The sequence below is a fragment of the Macrobrachium rosenbergii genome, chromosome 15, assembly GCF_040412425.1.
Source record: "Macrobrachium rosenbergii isolate ZJJX-2024 chromosome 15, ASM4041242v1, whole genome shotgun sequence".
NCBI classification, from domain to species: Eukaryota; Metazoa; Arthropoda; class Malacostraca; order Decapoda; family Palaemonidae; genus Macrobrachium; species Macrobrachium rosenbergii.
This window is the reverse complement of record NC_089755.1, coordinates 22,290,177-22,314,176: the sequence shown is the minus strand read 5'-3', so window position 1 is coordinate 22,314,176 and position 24,000 is coordinate 22,290,177. Positions and strand designations below refer to the sequence as shown.

General features: G+C 35.3%; 1 long non-coding RNA gene across 1 annotated transcript in view; it reads right to left on the bottom strand.

The window, feature by feature from the left end:
- Window positions 1-24,000, bottom strand: part of LOC136846388 (uncharacterized) — an 811,447-nt gene that overhangs the window by 229,338 nt on the left and 558,109 nt on the right. Inside the window, exon 3 of the long non-coding RNA XR_010855365.1 lies at window positions 417-482. This is a non-coding gene — a long non-coding RNA (uncharacterized lncRNA). The remainder of the gene's footprint in view (window positions 1-416; window positions 483-24,000) is intronic.

Sequence of the window (24,000 nt, the reverse complement as noted above, 5' to 3'; positions counted from 1 at the left end):
TATAGCTTTGAAAATGGGATATATATATATATATATATAGAAAGGAATAATATTTATATATATAAATTATATTTATATATATATATATATATATATATATATATATATATATATATATATATATATATATATATTATATATATATATATAATATGTATATATATATATATATATATATATATATATATATATATATATATATATATATATATATATATATATATATATATATATATATATATATATATATATATATATATATATATATATATATATATAAATTCATATAAATTCATGGTAAATAATTACCTACTGATGTGTCCAAACAGCCAAAAAGAAAGGCATTTTTATACGGGAGTCGAGACGGAAAGTCCCCACCCTATGTAAAACAAAGAAGCTGGAACCAAGATGGGTACCTTCATTCTGCACACTGGTGTCAGGGTGGTGACGAGAGAAGTTGGGCCCAGACTGGATGAAGACATCTGGAAATAAATTCAAAAATAATTTAGACAAACTGAGTTAAAATTAATCATAACAGATTGGTACATACTATGTTTGTTATATACACAGTTCAGAAGCTCTTCGAGTGAAATCTCACGAGTTCCGACTACACAGTGCTACCAAGCCTCAATTCCTAACAAAATCAGCTTCACTTAGAGGAAGAGTATTTGCAGAGTGTAAGTTATGACCACCTTGAAAAGTGCCGTATCCTACTTTCATAAAAGTTCCTCTGAGAGAGAGAGAGAGAGAGAGAGAGAGAGAGAGAGAGAGAGAGAGAGAGAGAGAGAGAGAGAGAGAGAGAGAGAGAGAAACGAACACAAAGGACTTGAGAATAAAACCCCACCATTAACCTAAGATTAATGCATAAATGTTATGCGGGGCCCCGGTAAAAATTAATGCATGACAAAGTCAGTTAGTCTTTAAGTGATTTTCCATATCGCCCCTGGACTCCCAGCATCCCCTCGTCCCCACCCTCTCCCCCTCCCCCAGGAAGCTGGAATTCTTAATATACTCCAGACACGACACCCTTTTGGTTTACATTTTCCTCTCTCTCTTCTACTCGCATTTATTATCGTGTTTTTTTCTGTTCTTCTTTTTCCCTTTCTCCCTCCACTAATTCCCATCTGACCCTAATTAATTTATCGATGAATCTGTATGCACAGCTGATTATGTTCTAGCAACGATGTGTTGTACACTCGTCTGTACGGGACCAAATAGTAACGTGAGGTGCCTTTAAAAACTCATTCATCAATAAATTAATAAAGATTCTAACTTTAACAATTTTAAAGAAAAGGTCAGATGACTAATGACGCCAATCTGCCTTTCGTATCTCTTGTACCTCTGTCCATTCATCTGTTTATTTGCTGTAATACACAGATCCGTGAAGATTTCTCTCTCTCTCTCTCTCTCTCTCTCTCTCTCTCTCTCTCTCTCTCTCTCTCTCTCTCTCTCTCTCTCTCTCTCTCGATATATATAAGTCGGCACCGTAGGAACTTATGATGCTTGTGGGCGTCGCCCTCACAATGATGAATGAATTCAAGGACCTGAAGAGCACTTCTACTGGAATCTTATTCTTCCTGATTTGCAAACGCATGCAAAACTCAAGATAACGAAATTATTCTCAAATTTCGCATAGGAATTAGAATTTTTTACATGACACCTTACAAGCCCTACATTTCAAGAATAAGAAAACTTCAAAACACACCGAGACGCCGAAGTCACGAAAAGCTGTTCCAAGAGTACAACAAACACTACCAATATTTTGATCGCGATCAGTATGAATGTTTCGTAATAACTGCAGGAAACCACGCATCCACAAACTAACTAATTCAAAATCCTCATTTTTCAACGAAGAAAACACAATGCGGATAAGAAAAATTTTTCATGAAATAAAAACTATGATATCAAATTGGGTGGGAAATTTTGTGAAAAAATGTGAAATCAAGTAGAAACAATCTCTGCCAAAGCAGGTAGAAACCTAGTTCCTGAAAGCATCAGAGCCTTCATTCATTAAATCAACAACTATGCAACGTAGGTGTGAAAAATTATTTCAAGTTACTTTCTGCTTGATTTACAGCGGCATGAAAAATAAAAGTAATTGACTTTGTGCAGTTACGATATTTTACACCTAAGAACATATGTTAGCCAATAGAATTTTTATCATCTTTTAAGGACACTGTCCCAGTACCACCTTCAACGAAACCTGGGACCATGGGGCATGGTGCTGTTAACAACTTTTATAGAAGAGAAGAGAAGTATAAAGCCAAGTATACACGTCACTCATGAGGCAGTTCTGGTTTCATTGGATCCAAAATCGTCGGCCAGTGGATAGATAACCAGCAAGACATCGCGTCTGCAGAAAATGGTCAATCAGTCAGAATGAAAGTTTGTCTGATAATGATGTTACATCGCCAAGTCCTGATAAGGAAAATGGAGCCTACGAATTAATAAGTGGTCACAGCTAAAGAAATATGCGGTTTTAAAAACAATAAGTAAAATAGGGAGGTAGGATATGATTAAATTTTGGCTCGAAACCGACTTAACTGTAAAGTCCCTGGAGAATTAATTACCATGAAGAAGTGCAATTATGAATGCATCGGCTAGCCATCCTCTCAACGTCAACAATAAATTTCCAACTAGCACTACGCCAGCTAGATCTTCCAGTGTTCGTATCGGTGTGACGAAGGATTTCATCACTTTCCCAAAAGAAATGCAGCACTTTCATCAAGGAAAGCTTTCCATCATATTTTTCTGGTCTTGTAGGATTTCATCTACAAAATGTGACACAGTCATTTATTGGACTGTACTTTGGCTTTGGAAAAAATAGGTTTAACAAACCATTTTCGAGACTGACAATGGACTCATGCTTCAGTGATTCTTTGCAGTGTAGACAAACACTTCCCTCATTCATTAGTTCATAAAATATTATATTCGTATTCTAAAAGAACATATTAAGCGAGTATATCTGAAAATCATTTTCAAGAAGTGAGAACTTAATTTTGAGTCACCAAGTGGCCCAGAATGATAAGATACTCATTACTCAAAGCTCTGAACCTACATAATGGTTTTACAAATTCCAAATTTGCGTTCATAGCAGTTACCTATAATCTTCTTTAATATGAATGAATACTTGAGCCTTATATTCAGTAACTTATGAATATCTATATTCACACACCCCCAAAAAAAGTAAGATTTCAAGGGAAACATTCACCTAACGAAAATAAGTTACCAGGAACTTTATCTTTCTACGTGCGACTAACTTCCAATGCAGCTCCCCTATCAGATTTTTGTCTGCTGCGGTTCCAGGAGTTTAATTGGTTTCAACTCTGTACACTTGACGTAATAATGTGAAGAGAATGCGCCCAAAAAGAAAATCCCTCAGCGTTGAAAGCGCTTCCTATATCAACAGCAACAACAATGGCTCTTGCTTGAAAGTTGAGACGCCGAAGTAAATGGGGTCTGCTTATCCGTTATTGAACGACCATTGAAGCGATGACCTATCCGCCGCCGCCACCCACCCGCCCCCTTTCAGGCAGAACAAAAAATCCTCAGCTTTGGCCTTCCAGCGGCGCCTAAACATCTTCGCTACATGCTATTTTCTGCAACCCGATCAGGAGGATGGGAGACAAACACAAGACCTCCTTCCCTTCTCCTCCCCCCATCCAACTCCACTCCCTCGCCTCCCCTTCCCTACCACCCCCACCATCTCTTGCTCTGTCAGGGGGAAACTCGGGCCATTCTCAATATCCCTCACATTTCCATTTCAATTTCCGATGGGTAGGATGGATCCATGAGGGAAATGATCAATCCAGCCGAGCCGACCACCAAACCTTTTGGCCGTCATCGCCATCTCCTGAAACGACGCAAAAATGGAAAGGGACGACTTCTCAAAAGAGGAAAATTGTGTTAGACACCATTTATTCTTCTCCAAAAGAGGCGCAGTTCTTATATTCTCATCTGCTGATGTTCGTCTGACGTTGTTATGAAGGCTGGAAACTGAAGCTTTATTATCTAATGAATCCAGTGGTAAGGAAGGTTTCAGGTGTAATGAAGTGGTCATTCACAAACGATAAAGTAGCGGCGTAGGTAAATTGAACAGGGCAGGCCAGAAGCCACCACTATATGAGGTCATTGCGTACAGTCGGTATCTCAGTCAGAACTTGACAATGAAGGAAAAACTTAAAAGTATACCTGATGACACTATTTAACATTAGGCACACAATATATTTCCCGGTAACTCGTAGAGATGAAATATTTGGATTCCAATCGGTAGATTTATTTTCATTTTACACATACACACAATAATACATAGTATATATATATATATATATATATATATATATATATATATATATATATATATATATATATATATATATATATATATATATATATAGTCATAGTACATACCAAGTACCTGGTTATTACACAACTAATCTCAAAATTCAAAAATTTACCTCACTTCACCCAGATACCTGAACTCTCATAACAACAGGAATTACAACTGAGTACTCTAAAGGTAACAGTGATCCATTAACAAACTTATTAATCACTTGAAACAATCAAACTCAGTTGATCAGAATATGTATGAGGTATCAACAATTAAACAAGACATATTCTAGAGTAAAAGGACATCAGTTCATCAAACAACAGTAACTGTTTCCCTGGTCTTAACTCACTTTAGCAAAACTAAAAGAACAAAACATGTATATCACTTTGCCTTATGCACACACTATTAATCCTATTCACTGGTGGTCAATAAATGAAACACTGTTTTCTAAAAATATTAAATACAAAAATTTATTTTTAAATTCAAAATTTATAATTATATTCACAATCTGAAAAATTTACTATTACCTAAAAATAACACAAAACTTAATTAATTCTTGAATTAAATTATGAAACAAAACTAATTCACAAAAACTTTATCAGAAATTTGAATTAATCAAGAAAAATTTAAACTATCAAGAATTACTCAAGATTTGAAAGAAAATCTTAATAAATGAAAAATTAAATCAAGTATGCAATGTTAAATTACCAAGAAATATTTCAAATACCTAAATAAATGTTACATCACAAACATAAAAAAATGTGAAAACATGAAGAGAGTGCAATCACAAGAACACACACAATTCCACAAAAGATTTATCCATAATAATTTCACTGACGCAAAATTTCCCTAACTTATTATACCATGGTATTAATACGTAAAATTCATGTTACCTTACACAAACTTGTGAAAACCTCTGTAAAATCCCTTTGCAGCTGCACTAATTTCACAAAACACACTTTTTTAGCAGGTGCCATTACAAATTAAATAATTTTACTAAATTCAGATCTCAAAAGTTAATGCTAAAACCAGTGACCACAAATATACTATGTTAAAAGTAATCTCTTTTTAAAAATGAGAGAGAGAGAGAGAGGGAACCAAACTGATCGGTCTCGGAAATCAGAATGAAACAGATTTCAGAATTCCAGTAGCACATGAAACACTTACATGACGTCATTAAGGCATTTTGGTTATGAGACACAATAGAAAAGTTCTAGAAGGAAGGTGACATCACTCCAAGCAAAGGTTTAGAACACAATTGGGACATGTTACTCTTTCTCTCAAAGCGGCATATGTGATCAGAGCCATGCGTGTAACTTTGTGAAATCACTTGTACTCTTTTCGTATGGGACAAATCTTTTACAGAAACCTTTACACGATTGAAACATACTGCAATAGGATAATTATGATTGACATGTTTTATAAACAAGATGATAAACTGAGTTGATTTCCTGAACGAATCAGCAATTTTTATTTGAAACTGTCCTCAAGTTAACCCAAAACAAAGCGTTCTCTCTTATCTCAACTGATGACAATTGAAATGAAACAAGTTCTCATTAGGACACATATGTTCCTTATACTACACTACTACTAAAATTGTATTATCAATTCTAAATTATGCTATTAAGTTATTTAAATCATTAGTTCTTTTGAGATCTGTTATGATATTTCAATAATTATTATTACACATAATACATGATAAATAAAAGAGTAAATATATCAAAATTATCGGAGGATATATGTATTACAAGGAAGCATCATGAAATTCCTCTCCCCAGAAGATCAGTTATCCCAGGTTTGAATCCAATGATTCACAACAAGATAAACAATATGCTAAGACATTATCTTTTCCTGAAATGTGTTTAACTTTTACATTATATGGTTGCAGGCATAAAGTCCACCTGGTTAGTCTCATATTATTATTTTTCATCTTATTGATGAATGAGATTGGGTTGTTGTCCGACAACAATAAAATTTCTTCATTCCTAGGTCAGTTCACATACACTTCATACTTTTTCGATGCTGTGATTAATGCTAATGTTTCTTTTTCGATTGCTGAGTAAGTTTCCTGATGCTTTTTCAACTTTGAAGACATGAAACATACTGGATGGAAGATTCTGTTGTCATCTTCTTGAAGGAGAACAGCTGCAGTTCCACAGTCGGATGCATCAACTTGTATCACAAACTTTTTATTGAAGTCTGGAGCTTGAAGCACTGGTCTTGGAAGTTAATATGGCTTTACCCTTCTCAAATGATTCTTGACATTCTGGAGTCCAAACAAACTTTCTTTTCAGACTGGTTAAGTCAGTTAAGGGAGCTACTACGGCTGAGAAATCTGGACAAAGTCAGCAATAAAATCCAGCCATGCCCAAAAATCTTTGTAGCTGTTTCCTCGTAGTAAGGGGGTTTAGCCTTACGGATACTTTCTACATTAGTGTCAATAGGAGTGAGAAGGTCTTTTCCAACTTCAAATCCTAGATACTGAACAGTTGCCTTTCCAAACTCACTTTTTTGTATGTTGACTGTTAGTCCTACTTCTCGTAATTTCTTGAACACTTTCCTTAATATCTTCAGATGTTCTTCCCACATATTAGAATAAATAACAATGTCATCAAGGTATACACCCACTCCTTCTATTGATCCTAGTAGTTGATCTATCACTTGCTGGAATGTTGCAGGTGCATTCATCAGACCAAACGGCAAAATAGTATATTGATACAGTCCAATAGGAGTAATGACAGCTGACAGCAACTTAGCATTCTCATCTAAGGGAATTTGATAATATCCTTTCAACAAGTCTATCTTGGAAACAAATTTAGCGTGCCCAATATTATCAAGTAATTGATCAATACGAGGCAAGGGATAATTGTCAGCCACACTGATGGAATTCAGTTGCCTACAACCAGTACACATCCTAAATGAGCCATCTGGTTTCTTCACTAACACACAAGGAGAACTATAATGACTTGAACTGGGTTCTGCTAATCCATGCTGCAACAAATATTCAACTTCTTTCTTCAAAACATCTCGATGAAATGGTGATAAGCGATAAGCTCTCTTTTTAAAAGGTTTTCCATCTTCTCTGATCTTTATCTCATGCTTTGTCAGATTGGTACGCCTAGGTGCATCTGCTAAAATTTCAGGGAACCTTTGAATTGCTTGTTCAACACTCAGGTGTTTTAGTTTATCTTCCAAATTTTCCAGTATTGAAGAATTGTTCATCTTGCTTTCAGCTCCCAATTCATAGCCATCATTGTCCTCTGTAGATGAAGTTGTCTGTGTTATTGACACTGTTTCAGTTTTAGTCTCTGAGGAATAAGGTTTCAAAAGATTCACATGTATCTTCCTCTGTCGTTTCCTTCTTCCTGGTGTTTCAGTTACATAAGTTCAATCACTTAATTTCTCTATTATCTTATAAGGACCTTGAAACTTATTGGTAAGGGGAAATCTTTTCACTGATAAGAACACTAGAACTTACTGTCCTACACTAAAATTTCTTAGCTTAGTCTTAGCATCATATTTTTCTCTTGACTTCTTTTCAGATTTTCTAAAGAGAATTTACTAATTTCTCTTTTCTCTCTATCTTCTCTTTCTCTTTCTGCCTGCATTTTCAGCTTAATCAAATTTTCTCCTGCTTCTATGCATCTAAGCCCTGCATCTGCATCACTTTTCTTTTTCTTTTGTTTATGTTTATTTACAAATTCTACCTCAGCTGCATTCAACAACTCTTGTGCCCCCTAACTCTTTATCTATTTTACCAGAGTCCATCAATGCTTGGATTGCAGTACATTTGATTTGTGCCTTAATCATACCACTAGACACATTACCCCAACATGCCACTGCTAAAGCAGTCCACTGTGCCTTAGTCAGGTTGGATTCAGATAACTCTTGGATGGAATGAGCTGCTAAAAACTTTTGAACATCGAACAAAGCCATTTTCTCTAAGTTGCTGAACTAAATTCACAATACAAAACCAAAAATAACTATGTGGTCTCTCTCCTATCTAAATATATCCCTAACACCACCAGTATAAACCACAAGCCAGTGTGATATTTTGTTTTGTTCCTGGGTCTGGGCACCAAATAATATTGTCACGATGAGTACCAAGTACCTGGTTATTACACAAATGATCTCAAAATTTAAAAATTTACCTCATTTCAGCCAGATACCTGAACTCTCATAACATCAGGAATTACGACTGAGTACTCTAAAGGTAACAGTGATCCATTAAAAAACTTATTAATCACTTGAAACAATCAAACTCAGTTGACCAGAATATGTGTGAGGTATCAACAATTAAACAAGAAATATTCTAGAGTAAAAGGACATCACTCCATCAAACAACTTTAACTGTTTCCCTGGTCTTAACTCACTTTAGCAAAACTAAAAGAACAAAACATGTTTATCACTTTGCCTTATGCACACACTATTAATCCTTTTCACTGGTGGTAAATAAATGAAACACTGTTTTTCTAAAAATATTAAATAAAATTTTTTTTTAATTCAAAATTTATAATTAGAATTCACAATCTGAAAAATTTACTATTACCTGAAAATAACACAAAACTTAATTAATTCTTGAATTAAATTATCAAACAAAACTAATTCACAAAAACTTTATCAGGAATTTAAATTAATCAAGAAAAATTTAAACTATCAAGAATTACTCAAGGTTTGAAAAGAAAATCTTAATAAATGAAAAATTAAATCAAATACGCAATGTTAAATTAACAAGAAATATTTAAAATCCTACCTAAATAAATGTTACGTTACAAACATAAAAAGAGAGTGCAATCATAAGAACGCACACAATTCCACAAAAGATTTATCAATAATAATTTCACTAAGGCAAAATTTACCTAACTTATTATACCATGGTATTAATAAGTAAAATCCACGTTACCTTACACAAACTTGTGAAAACCTCTGTAAAATTCCTTTGCAGCTGCGCTAATTTCACAAAACACACTTTTTAGCAGTCGCCGTTAAAAATGAAATAATTTTACTAAATTCAGATCTCAAAAGTTAATGCTAAAACCAGTGACCACAAATATACTACATTAAAAATAATCTCTTTTTAAGAATGAGAGAGAGAGAGGGGGAACCAAACTGATTGGTCTCGGAAATCAGAATTAAACAGATTTCAGAATTCCAGTAGCACATGAAACAATTACATGACATCATTAAGGCATTTTGGTTACGAGACATAAGAGAAAAGTTCTAGAAGGAAGGTGATGTCACTCCCAGCAAACGTTTAGAACACAATTGGGACATGTTACTCTTTCTCTCAAAGCGGCATATGTGATCAGAGCCATGTATGTAACTTTGTGAAATCACTCGTATCCTTTTTGTATGGGACAAATCTTTTACAGAAACCTTTACACGATCGAACATACTGCAATCGGCTAATTATGATTGCCGTGTTTTATGAACAAGACGAAAAACTGAGTTGATTTCCTGAACGAATCGGCAATTGTTATTCGAAACTGTCCTCACCTTAACCCAAAACAAAGCGCTCTCTCTTATCTCAACTGATGACAATTGAAATGAAACAAGTTCTCATTAGGACACACGTGTTCCTTATACTACGCTACTATTTAAATTGCATTATGAATCCTAAAGTACGCTATTATTTAAATCATTAGTTCTTTTGAGATCTGTTATGATATTTCAATAATTATTATTATTACACATAGTACATGATAAATATAATAGTAAATATATAAAAATTATAGGAGGATATATGTATTACAAGGCAGCATCATGAAAACTTATATATACATACAGTATGTGTGTGTGTTCTTTAAAACTTATCCATTCAAATGGCAATTTTCTAAATAAAGCAAGGGAGATGATGTTGAAATAGGGGACATTTTAGAAATTAGAGAATGGTGTTAAATGCTTCCTTCAGAGAAATGAGTCTCACGAGACTTGGCATATGAATTCCTCAAACACTGCTCGATGAAATCAAGACTGACGAGGCCGGTGGAAGTTTAAACTCGGCACGCAATCATTACCTAAACCACGACAACTAAGGGCTTTTGCTCCTGACATTTTCCAACCGCTTTAACCTGTACCTTACGCCATTAATCCTTTCGTCAACTAAAATCCTACTTTTCGAAGAATTAATTCAGCGTTGTTTCTCTGGCAAACTGACTGCCGTTGCAGAAGCAGAACTTTTTCAGGCCATTCCAAATTAAAATGGGAAGAAGGTAATGGTCTAGTATTAGGATGTACTATTATGGAATATTATTCACCTTTTTTTATTCTTTAACGTTTATCTTTATTGTAAATGCAATGAAAAAAGTAATCATTTTGCATTTCCCAGTGATTTTATTTCCTTGCCTTTGTTTTACTTTACCCATTATACACCTTCCTCCTCTTATTCTTCGAGTTACTTTATTTATAGTACTTGCATCCTTCACTGAAGAAGCGACAGGAGAAACATTGCCCTAGTCTGCCAGTGAACTTCTTCACACCCATTTTAACTCATCTTATGAGTCACGTTGTGTACGTGTCCATTAGCAATAAAAGAATGGCACATTAAACCTTGTCCTTCTGGATTAAAGCACTATGAATCACTTCTGTCCAGTTTCAAGTTTCAGGCAATAGAACTTGACACTTTGCTAAACTAACCCGCTGGGAATCTGTACTTGACAGATGTCTTAACTTCATGTTAGCCCTAGCTAACATGAAGTTAAGTTATAATCAGATACTTTGAGTATGAATTTGACAACCTGCGTTGGATTTACGTCATTATTAAGAGCAAAATAAAGCTATGATGAGAAACGTTTGTGTGTTTACTCCACTATTAAAGGGAATTATCATATCAAACAGAAATGTTTAGTTATTGGCATAAAATGGTCCAACGAAATCACAAAATGTTTTTTTTACCAAGAACAATTTACTGACGCTCAGCAGAATGCAATAGAGTAAAATAAATAAAGGCAGGCAGGATAAACTAAAATAAAAAAAATAAGTTACAGTCATCAGTTTTAACAAAAATAATCAGACGTTTATGACAAGCCCAAATAATATTCATTTCAATTCATGAACTTCAGAGATTCAACATGAGTCCATTTATCTGAACAGCTTCCTTGAAAGTCTTGACAGAACTTGCCAATTTGGAAAAATGAATGCCGAAAATTGGCAGGATCATACACCATATTCAGTATTATGCCACAGCCAAATTTCGCTCTCCAGCAACGACTGCACTACATGATCTGTAGGCTACGTACGAGCAATGAACAAAGAAAAGGTTTCCTTGGAAGCGTGTGCCTGTGAGCGTGTGAACAACAAACGCTCATCTTCCATTTCGCCATCAACGCTACATCAAAACAACATCTGATTTAGCAGACCTTCCCTCCCAAACAAATCTCCCAAACAAATTGCCGAGATCGTAATGAAAAACAAATAAAGCAGAAGGCAGACGAAGGCATCCATAACAAGCAGCAGTTCAGGCATCCCCACCCCCCACCCTCGACCATCCCTTGCTCCTAGTCCCTCACCCTCACCACCTCTCCTCCACCTCCCCAACAGACTTCCTTCCCCCTGTACAACGAGCCCCTCCCTCCAAGTGCTTTTCACCACCTCGCTCGTTTAAGTTTCTCTTAGGCAAATAGAAAGAATGTTGAACAGTGAGCAATGTATATATGTTTTTCTCGCCTCTATCATGGTGCAAACGCTGCGTCCACAAAGGTGGTGGGAGGGACTCCCCATTTTCACAAAAGCCATATGTATCCTCCATCTCACCGATGTTTGTTTGTCTCATTCTTTCTATCTTTCTCTCTTTCTCTCGCTCTCAGTAAGAGAGAGAGACCTTCTGTTGACTTGGGAGTCTATTTGTCCTGCTTAGCTGAGAGTTGTAAGACTGCTGTTTGTTACACGGCACTGTGTCATCGCCGTCTCTTTCTCACGATCCGGTCTTCCATTCTTCTCCACTCGACCCCCAAACAAGATCTCTCGCACTCGGCATTAACGGATTTCTACAAATAGCAATCAAGAGAATTGGTAAAATTAATGTCACATCTTTTACGGTGCTGCTGCAACCTCTTTCCTCAATTTACTTTGCGAAAACTGATATTTCTCTAACTGCTTAAGTTCAGACATCTGGTATTTTCTTTGTTCTTCCAGTTTCCATGTACTCCTTAATCCCTCTTGAGATAAGCCAGCTGCTTCTTTCGCACTTAAGCATGACTCTTCCTTTCTTTCTCTCATGCATCTTTTCAAACCCGAGCAAAATACGGGCTTAGAGAAAGCCCTGACTGCATGAGTAAAAACAAAAAAGAAAAACTGGCGGATCTTTCTATATGCTACGGTAGCACTTTGCTATTAAGATGACAAAAGAAAACGACTGTGTACTGTACAAAATGTAAAACACAAAGAATAAAGTAACCAAGAGAGATATTTATTCTTTAGCCGAGAAGACGGCATTAAGGAATTTCCTTCGACACTTCTACCACTTTGCATTCGGAACGCCTTTTGCAACTAGCACCACTCAAGAATGCGTTCAGTTGAGGCACAGTAAAGGAACGAGAGGGGTGGCAGCTAGGATCCGAGGGGACGCTGTAAAGAACCTCAAGTGATGCCTACAGTGCACCGCGTGAGGTGCACTGACGGCATTACTTCCCTACAGGATCTGCGCCTCCAGAAGGATGTCGAGTTGAAAGAGTAGGAAAATAACGAAGTAAGAATAAAATTCAGTAGCCAGGCAGTGAAAGGAAATGACCTTATTATTATTCTTATTATTATTATTATTATTATTATTATTATTATTATTATTCAGGGTGACAAGACCCTTAAAGAATGGAATGTAATCGTGTTATTAGGACAACTTTCAACAAGCCGTCAAGCTTTTCGGAAACTCCTATTTCCATCATCAGAACATGCCAAAAGTGCCCTCAATTTAATAAACAATTTGCTATGCAACAGGATGGTCACATGTGAAGAATAAAGTCATCAGAATTACAGTGAAATCAGCAGAAAATCAAAAATAGATAAACAGAAAAAGGAAAAAGTTACATCCACAAAAAAGCTGCTGAAAAAAGAGACTGCTGAGAAAAAAAGAAAAGAAAAAATGGAGCTACACTGCGGTTCTGAGAAACAGAATCTTGAGAACAGTTATGGACATCATTCAATCGGAAGGATTAGCTGAGTCCAATCCAGTCGAGACTGGGACCGAAAGACGATACTGTTGAGTTATGAAATTAACTTTCTGAACGCGGATAGATTAGCAAATGCATTTATTATATATATATATATATATATATATATATATATATATATATATATATATATATATATATATATATATATATATATATATATATATATATATATATATATATATTATATATATATATATATATATATATATACTGAATATATATGATTATATATACAGTATATATATATATATATATATATATATATATATATATATATATATATATATATATATATATATATATATATAATACATTTGACACCTACACCGTGACATTTTTTCTGTTCACAAACCTTAAGCTATATGTTGTTTCATATGAAATCCACTCAACCCCGGAATAAATGAGTTATATATTAGAGTATATATACAATATATATATAGTATAAATATGTGTGTGTATGTATGTAATGAGTTTTACGTACTTAATCGATAACCTATATTACCACTCGCTTTGAATATAGTATTATCATCGTTATATCTAATGGGATTCTGAATGCTCTGGCCTGCATTTTAGCAGCGCCACATATCTGGAATTCAACTATTAAAATGAGCGTGTCACCGATATCTTAATCAGTCGCTCCCTGCTTACTGTCAGATTGCATTCGAATTAAACATAACCATTAACTATCCATTCGCAACTTAGTAATAAACAAATGAGCCAAAATGGAACTCGGCGGTCTACGCTTTTCTCATCTTTGACAGCCCTCACTGACATCGTTTTCCCCATGTTTACCTTTATTTCCTCTCCTTTCTAATCCAAAAAGTCAACATTCGTCGCTTCAATAAAGAAAGACCTTTTTTGACTTTGATGTTCTTTGATAAGTTTTATTAATTTCCATAAATGGACTCCCGTTTTCTGTACGTCTCCGGTTTCTTTGTCTATTATCAGTTCATACTTCGACCCCGGAGGAACCAGCTCCTCCCCCACCACTCACCCACCACCACCTCGCCGCGGCTTCCCAGCCTTCTCCAAACCTGCAAAACCACCCTTCCCTTAGATGTGCTCCCCTCTTCACAAAGCGAAGAGCTCGTTCTCTTCCCTCTTCTTTTTCCCTCTACGTACACATTTGTTAATCCCACTCCCAATTTCCTCAATACTCCTTTCTTATTCTTTCGATTTTTTCTCCACGGGACGATTTTTTCCTGGCGAACAAGAGACTTCTCCTTCCTTATATCTATTTTTTCTCCTTTTTCTCATTTTCACGGGAGGTTCGATTATGCACAGAATGCATTTTCAATTTAGACCCCGGGACGATAAGACCTTTATGTTCATAATCCCGCATTTTTTACGATTTACACTTTTGTCTTACATTCGTTCGCAACCTAAAATGAAATTGCTCTCTTCTATGATCGCTATATTAAGACTTTTTTTTTTATTTCGGAAACACTTCAGTAGTTCATTAATACCACAAATCAACTGCACGTCCTTGAAAATCGTCAAGTCTTTATTATTTCATTCCTTCATTACTTGTTTTCATATATGTTTCTATTTTATCTGCCATCTCATTGCAAGAAAAAACAACAAAGAGAAAAAGAATCAGCCGCTTTTCGGCAGAAGCTTTTTCCTTTCTGGTCCGCTTACTTATGATCTTTTATCTACTAATTTTTCTCTGAATATCCTAAGGATTCCCTGTATGAAGTCTAACGTAAGTAGACACGAACTTACGTACATACATACATACGCATGCAAACACATATATGTGTGTATATGTTTGTGTACATATATCTACATACATATATGTATAATTATAATATATATATATATGTATATATACAAAATATATATAAATATATATATATATATATATATATATATATATATATATATATATATATATATATATATATATATATAGAGAGATAAACAGAGAGAGAGAGAGAGAGATAAATGTTTTACCATTAATTCACAATGACATTTTTATACTCATAGATAGTAATGCACAAATACCCCCTTAATTTCAAATTAATTTTAACTTGGGACTTCTGCTGCATATAGCAAGTGTATTGCCACGCCAATATTCGAATCAAGGGCGGGATGGATGCACTTATTTTAAATCCCTTTGGGAAAATGTTACAGTATTCCCAAAGGATGGGTGAATACGATATTTAACTAGTATTTGCGGTTTGATATTAGATAATTATACATACACACACACACACACACATATATATATATATATATATATATATATATATATATATATATATATATATATGTATATATGTGTGTGTGTGTGTGTGTGTGTGTGTGTGTGTGTGTGTATGATCCACCATAATGCTAAGAACATTTACGACGTCCAACAAACAAACCATAACAAGACCTCTCCGCTTCTTTTCAGTTTTTCCTCCTTTTATCCCTGTGCTATCTCCTTTTCTTGTTCTGGCAATGAGGGGTGAGGGGCTCCCTTACATAAAAGGGGCATTCATTAGAAGGCGCCCCTCACCCCTCCTACAGAAGAAAAGAAAAGAAGAAGGAAAAAAGTGGGGTGAATTGAAACGTTAGCCGAAGTCAAGCGCATTTTTTGGCCTTTTGAATCGGCGATTATGGAAACGTTTAGGACCACCACAGATGTTTTCGATGGTTTCGGATGGGGGTGGGTGGAGGGGGGGGAGGTAGTGGAAGCGGTTGTTGTGCGGTGAGGGGGTGGAGGACGTGGACCCATCAAGAACGTTTCTGAGTTATCTTTTTTTTTTTCATGATTCGCTTTCCTTTCCGATATGTCACTGAGTTTCTTTTACGTGTGAATACCACCGACATAAGTCATGAAATTCGAAGACTTCAACAAGGACCCAGGAAGAAGGAAAAGCAAGAAAAACATCCGGGAAGCCCCTCCACCGATTTGTGGCATATATTGGTCCTATTTTTTTTTCTCTCTCCACATGTAATGTGCCTTGGTTTTGGCTAAGTGGCAGCTCGATTTCCATAATTCCATATTCCAGTGTTTCTTTATTGGATTTTTACTTGCAGATAGGGAATAAAAACGTGAAAAATAGTCTTCGTGTCATAAGTGGGTGGCAGAATGGGGGAATCGAAAGGAGAATGTATTCGACTCTGTGGATGCAGGATTTAGACTGCTGAATTGCTGGTTTCATCTTCCGGTAAGATCTTCCCACCTTAAGTAACTAACACAAAGTTATGTTCATATAGATACTGATGAGAAATAAATTCGTATTTACGATGTAACGAATTGAATAAATATTTCTATCTTCCTCTATCTATCTACCTATCTTATAAAAACCTACCTATCTATTTTTAGAAGAGCATATCGCTTTATTTTTCTTAGTCTTAAGCTTGATAATCTTCCTTCTACACACCTAAAAGCCCCTAACAATTTATTTCCTAGGTTGCCAAAAAGCCTCCAAAACTCAACGAAGGACAAAGAAATCAAAGAGACTATCAGGAAAGAAAGATAAAAACTGAAAAGAAGATTATCCCATCTCGCTATCGTAAAAACACTTGGACAAACACACACGCTCACTCACTCAAGCTCGTATACTTCTCTGAAATTAACCAACCACATACAGAGGTCGGCGTATTTATTTATTTTTGTTTCGGGCAAGCTGGAGACAAAACAGCATTAAGTTAAAAGGTCTCTCAATGGGAGATATAGAGTTAGAGATACTCCTCGGACATTTATGAGCTATGTGCACGACGACTTGAGGATCTCTTTTCCCCAAACGCTTCGGCGTCTCTTTTAATGCATCGTCTGCCACAAGCCCTTCCCTGTCCCGCCCCTCTGAGAGCTGTTTATTCAGCGTGAGCGTCAAGACGCCCATATATCTGCAATTTCATTCGTTTGATACGTGGCTGATATAGCAGAAAGAGAGGCACGAGTTGAAATAATGATTTTATCTTGATAAATCGGACGCGGTTTTCATTCCTCCGCTGACGAGTGGAATAAAAATGATCATCTGCGGATACATCGTTCGCTAATTAGTAAAAACGTCGGAGGGGCGAGAGAGGGAGGAATTGATCTCAATCAGACAGAACAGCCGGGAATAAATCGTTCACTCGGCGGGGGTCATAAAAGAAAGAGAGAAAGAGAGAGAGAGAGAGAGAGAGAGAGAGAGAGAGAGAGAGAGAGATATATATAATATATGTATATATACATATATATACATACATATATACACATATACATATGCAGTATATATCATGTATAAATTTATATATATGACATCTATATATTTATATAAACACACACACACATATATATATATATATATGTGTGTGTGTGTGTACATATACTGTATATAAACATATATATAATTATATATATGAACATATATGTGTATATATATATATATATATATATATATATATATATATATATATATATACATATACATATACCATATATTGTAATTGTAACAAAGAGAGATAAGTCATTCAGGAAAAGATAATAAAGATCGATCGTAAAAGAGAAGAGAGAGAGAGAAAGAGGGAGAGCATCCTGTTTCTTTCTTTTTATGTGCTGCAACGACCCGTCGCTAATTTCTTTATCAAGTTCCTTATCTTCCGCCGGAGTCCTAACGGGGTACAGTTCACCAGCAGCATTAACCTCGCTCAGTCACAGATCCTCTGACCAACGTTATTGCCGAGATCAAAACATACACGCTCTCCCTTCCATCTGCTCTCGGATTCTGTAACTCAATGGTTAGGAGTGGGAGGGGGCGGGGACGGACGGAATAAAATGTTACAGGAAAAAATGATACAGAACGTATTACATTAAAATAATTTTTCTTTATTGCTGAGTTGTATTGACATTTATTTTTCTTGATCTAGTGAAATTGTCATCTATACTAGTAATTCAACAAATATTAACCTGTAGAGTCAAATTCGAAATTCTTCCATCACTCATTCATGTAAGTTGAACTCGGGTGCATTTTCTACAATGTGAAAGCAATGTTGTGTAATCATTTACTGTAAAAATAATTCACATAAATATATAATTTGTACTGGAAACTGTCCGAGCTTCCACCTTAGTTAATTTATTTTGGATATCTTAAAATGGCTACAGGGGAAAAAATCTAAAAACCCGACATAATATCAACAATAAGATAAGACATGAACCAGACGCTATCCCTCCCTCCCCATTTCTTTCTCTCTCTCTCTCTCCTCTTTTCTCCAACGAGGGAGGACCACACCAACTGTCACATATAAACCAATAAATAATCTCCAGAATCATTTATCTCCGCCCCTGCCCACGGATAAAACAAGCCTGGCCAGTCCTCAATGATTCTAACGATTCTCTCTGCAGATTCTTCGTGTAATCAGCGATGGTGATTAGCTACAGTTGTGGCACTAATGGTGTCTCTCTCCCTTCTCCTTTCTTTCCATTTCTTATTCTCTCTCTCCCTCCCTCTCTCTCCGTTTCTTATTCTCTCTCTCCCTCCCTCTCTCTCTGTTTCTCCCCATGACGTTCTCCCTTCCTTTTTCTTCTTCTCGCGTCTCTGTTTTACTTACCATTCACATATACATGCGCGTGCACGCGAGTCGTTTTATGTTGCCCCTTCGCAAACCTAACTCCTGGGTACTATATAACCCCGGTTGAACTACCCCCTCCCTTCCAACCACAAACGAACGCCCTCTCCCTTCGTTCACTCTGTCCCAACACCTCGAGTCTTTTTTTCTCAAACAAATCTCCTTCCCCCAGTCTTTCCTTCGACAATGATAATGGAATGTTTTCTTTTATCACTCGCAGCGTTTGCCTCTATTACCGAGCTCCAAATTTTCTGCTACAAAAGGCGATTACATGACCTAAAAATTCGCCACCTCCTGCATCTATGCTACTCTCTCTCTCTCTCTTTCGCTCTCCTAGAATCGCAGATGATGCTGTATCCAAATGTCTCTCCCTCGCTTTCTCTCTTCTATTAGTGTTTACTACAAGAATTAAATTCCCCCTCTCTCTCTCTCTCTCTCTCTCTCTCTCTCTCTCTCTCTCTCTCTTCACACACACACACACACACACACACACACCTCGCAGCGCAAGTGGCAGCGTTTTTACCTCCAAAACCGATAATAACCAGCGTACAGTCCAGAGCAGGGAGGGGAGGGACGATATATTGAGTATCACTCCTAAAACCAGTCATAACGTGATAGGATAATCTAACCATGATAAATTTCAGATATTCTGATACCTTTACAAAAGGCTTCAAATACCTATGCACACAGTAGTCGTTGTTTCGTTTACTATGTCAATACACTACACAACATTTCTCGTGTGTATAGCAACGATCTTATAACGGGAAGATATTCTAGCAATTTTACTTATATTGGCGTTACGGTGTCTACGGGAGAGGGTAAAAGCTGGAGTGACATTGTAAGGTGTCATGTCCTATTACCTTGGTTTTGTCTTTGCTTTTAGCTTTATTCGCGCTGTATTTTGTCCTCGTACAAAGAAATTTTGGTATGCGAAGATGCACTGATGGCGCTTTACAGCAAAACATCCCTCCTCATAATTAACTGAGCAACAAGTTCGCTCATGTTTTCCAGTTAAAATATCTTCAGCATGTAGTAACACTTATTTCATTATGTCAATGCACTAACAAAAAATTTCTTCCCACGTGATTTTTAGGCATTTAGAGCTTTTGTTCGTCAAGACAGGAATTCTAAGAGAATATTTAAATTAACGGAAACTACTTTAGTATAAAGAATGAATCACTATTTGTATGTGAATAATGAAAAACGTTGACCACTGAAAATCTTTGTCACCCACGCGCGGGTGACAGGATATTCTCGGATGTCGTGAAAGCACTAAATCAGAAATATGAAATCGCTAATTACTCCAAGATTACCATCTAAAAGGGATAAAAATCAGCTTCTCCAAGAAGTTTATATATGATTTTCCTTTTCATGAATACTGGAAAGAAGACAGTACATTCATCATCCTAACAATTTCATAAGAAAAGTGTAATTTCCTTCTACAGCCGAGGGTGCTCAAGAATATAACGGACTATTTTCTCAACCAGTTTTCAATGAGCAGCAGCTGCCTCACTTCTGGAAAGATGACTGAGCGCATTACTTTGATGCATGCTAAAACTGGATACTCTATAACATCTGAAGATTCAGATTATCATTACCTTGAACACAGAAATAATCTTGGTCGTTAGGAAGAGGTCACAATAATGGTGTTTTGGGCGCACGTTGCATTGCAGGTTATTCAAAGTGTTTGAGAGATATTCAACGGCTTGATTTGATACAAGCTTTATGGTGAGACTTAGGCTCATCTTAAGACTTGCAAAGAACTTCATTGATCAATACTCAAACTTTCTTTCAGGTATCGAACTAAACCATGTTCCTCATTCCACTTGAAAGTCTTATGCCTTCGGTTAAATTACCATTCTTTGCCAGATGTTTTCCAGCCCTAATTTCACAAGATAAGATGGAGCGCGCAAAGAAAATAAGTTTTAGACTTAATTCATTTTTAACAAGTTTTGTTAACTAAGTTTTGTTAATATTATATATATATATATATATATATATATATATATATATATATATATATATATATATATATATATATATATATGTATTTGTACAAATATATACAAATCTAGACACGCATATATAAACATATGCACATATCTATATATACATACATACACACACAAATATATATATGTATGTATATATATATATATATATATATATATATATATATATATATATATATATATATATATATATATTGTAACAAATCACTGTAGACGTGTGATGGTCACATGCGCATTAGCCAGAAGGGTGAAAAGAACTGACTTGAACCGAGTGCTTTCATGTATTTCTACACCTCATCTGGGTTCAGATACATATGCCAAGGAAACAAAGACAGAGCTCCAAGAGGATTTTGTGGCAAGACAAACAATGCTAAAAAGACAAAAAACACTAACAATTGTCGAACAGTGGTAATGCTTAACAGCCTACTTGTTTTAAAATACCATTCGTTAAAATTTCATCAACTTTATACAAACCTAGGCTGATATTTAATGAACTGTCACCATGTTCTTTTAATTATACAGGATTCTATTAAATTTCTTTTCACTAGATCTTTGCAAAACATAATTGCCTTCGATTCTGTCCAATTAATACCGTGATTACTTATTCATTGGTAGCCTATACATAATGCATTTGGTATATTACCAGTTCTTACACTATATTTCTGTTGTTTCACTCGAACAGCCAGTGTCTTCCCACTTTGTCCTACATACGTTTACATTGTTTACACAGAATCTTATAAATACATCCTGTTCCATTTCCCCGTGAATTTCTAATTAGCAAGTTTCTAATAGTTCCTAGTGTTTTAAACACAACATTAATACCCAGTGGCTTGACTTGTCTCGGGGTGTTATTAAAACAAGTATATAAAAAGGAAGCACTACAAGATTTTGTTTTTGAACTCTTCAGTTTTCGTCAATCCGTGAAACGTTTTCCGGGTTTACAAAAGATGTTTTCAATAAAACTGTATGGATACCTCAAATTGCCAGCAATTTTACGTATCCTGTCAAGTTCTGGACTTAAAAATTCCGGGCTACTGACCCGCAGTGCCCCTGAGAACACAGCAGAAAAAACCAGTAGTCTTAGTTATAAATGGTTGGTTAGAATAAAAGTGAACATAAGAACAGATATTTGAACTTTCTAACACATCTCTGTACCAGCACGTCTAAAAATGGCAATTTTCAGTCTTCTTCCCTCTCAAGGGTGAACTTTATGGAGGGTACTAGTACATTTAATCTACTGCAAAAAGTTGTTTACGTTCCTTTTCACTGGCCATGAACAAAAGATGTTATCCACATATCGTACCCTTAACACACCTCTTGGCAATAAAGTTTGGTAAATATTTTCTTTCAAAAAACTCCATATATAGATTACTAAATCTAGGAGAAAGAGGACTTCCCATAGCCATACCAAATTTCTGCTCATAATAATTATCATTAAAAGTAAACATGCAGCCTTTGATACACAATTTTATAAGTTCAATTAAAGCTTTGTTTGGCAGTATGAACATGTTTTTTCATCTCATCCTCTAGAAACTCTAACAGGTCATCTATTGGCACCTTTGTAAAGAGAGAAGTAACATCGAAACTCACAATATAAAGTCATAATTTGTGTTAAAATTATTAAGACGGTTAATAAAATCTACATTATTTTCAAGAGAACATACAAGACAGTACCCACTAGTGGTGTAAGTATTTCAACCAGCCATTTTTATAGTTAGTATGCAAAAGAGCCAACAGAGGTTTAACTGGATTACCTTTTTTTATGCGTCTTTATAGTACCATGCAAATAAGGAGAAGTTGGGGAAATAGTTGGAAATTTTTGTGTTAAATCTCCTTATAGTTATACAGATGTTCCTTAATATTCTTGTTAAACTGAGCATTATCATTTTCTAATTTTCTAAAGTATTGTTTCTCAGCCGAGCAGATGTCGTAAGATCGTCTAACAGTTTGTACATTTTTCTGTTATGTTCATTTTCATCCAGTATAACCAGAACACTGGTTATGCAGTCTTCGTAATGATTCAAAGATTTGTAAAAGACACATAGATGCCAAAGATTTCCAGTTTATTGGAGAAGCACAAAAAGAAAATGAACTACATCTCTTAAAGAACATAATGATAAAAAAGGTAGTTCGATGTTAAATTCACAGAATACCTCTCCCCAACCGTAATCTGCATAATGGCCATTTCACTTCTTATTCTTGGTCACCTCTATCGCTTTTCTGTTCTAGCTACTCTTTGAAGCAACCAGCTGGGTGGGTGCTTGACTTTGTAAAGTGTCTTTTTGTGTTACTTCTTCTACCTTTGTTAATTTTATTGAGAGTTTACTATTTTTCACTGTTACTATTTTTTACAGTTTTTATTATATCCTACTTTGAAATTTATTTCTTTAACCAGAGATGTTTACACAATAATTTTACATTATTTTTTATAATCTATTGTGATTTTTACTTTTTTACTGTTTTTATATCTTATTGTAAATTTTATTTCTTTAACCAATGATGTCAATATAATGACTTTCATTACTTGTTAAGAGTAAAATGGCGTTCACATTTTTCAACCATGACAATGCCACCGAAAAGTGCTGTGAAACGTCGGCACAATAAACTATGAATGTACTGTGCTTTTCCTCGTTATCCCGTAAACTTGATTTGAGCAGTGAATCCTGTTGTGATCGCATATATAAACAATTACGTATATATACAGTACATATATACATACATATTATATATATATATATATATATATATATATATATATATATATATATATATATATATATATATATATATATATATATAGACACATATATGATGCAGTATTTTTGGCCACAGTGCCCTCACGATTTCTTCACATTTTGGAAATGCTTGTACCTTCATTTACATGTTCATTTGGATCTAGGTTTAGTAGTGACAAAAAAAAAGTGAGAAATCGATAAGTTAAGAGGGC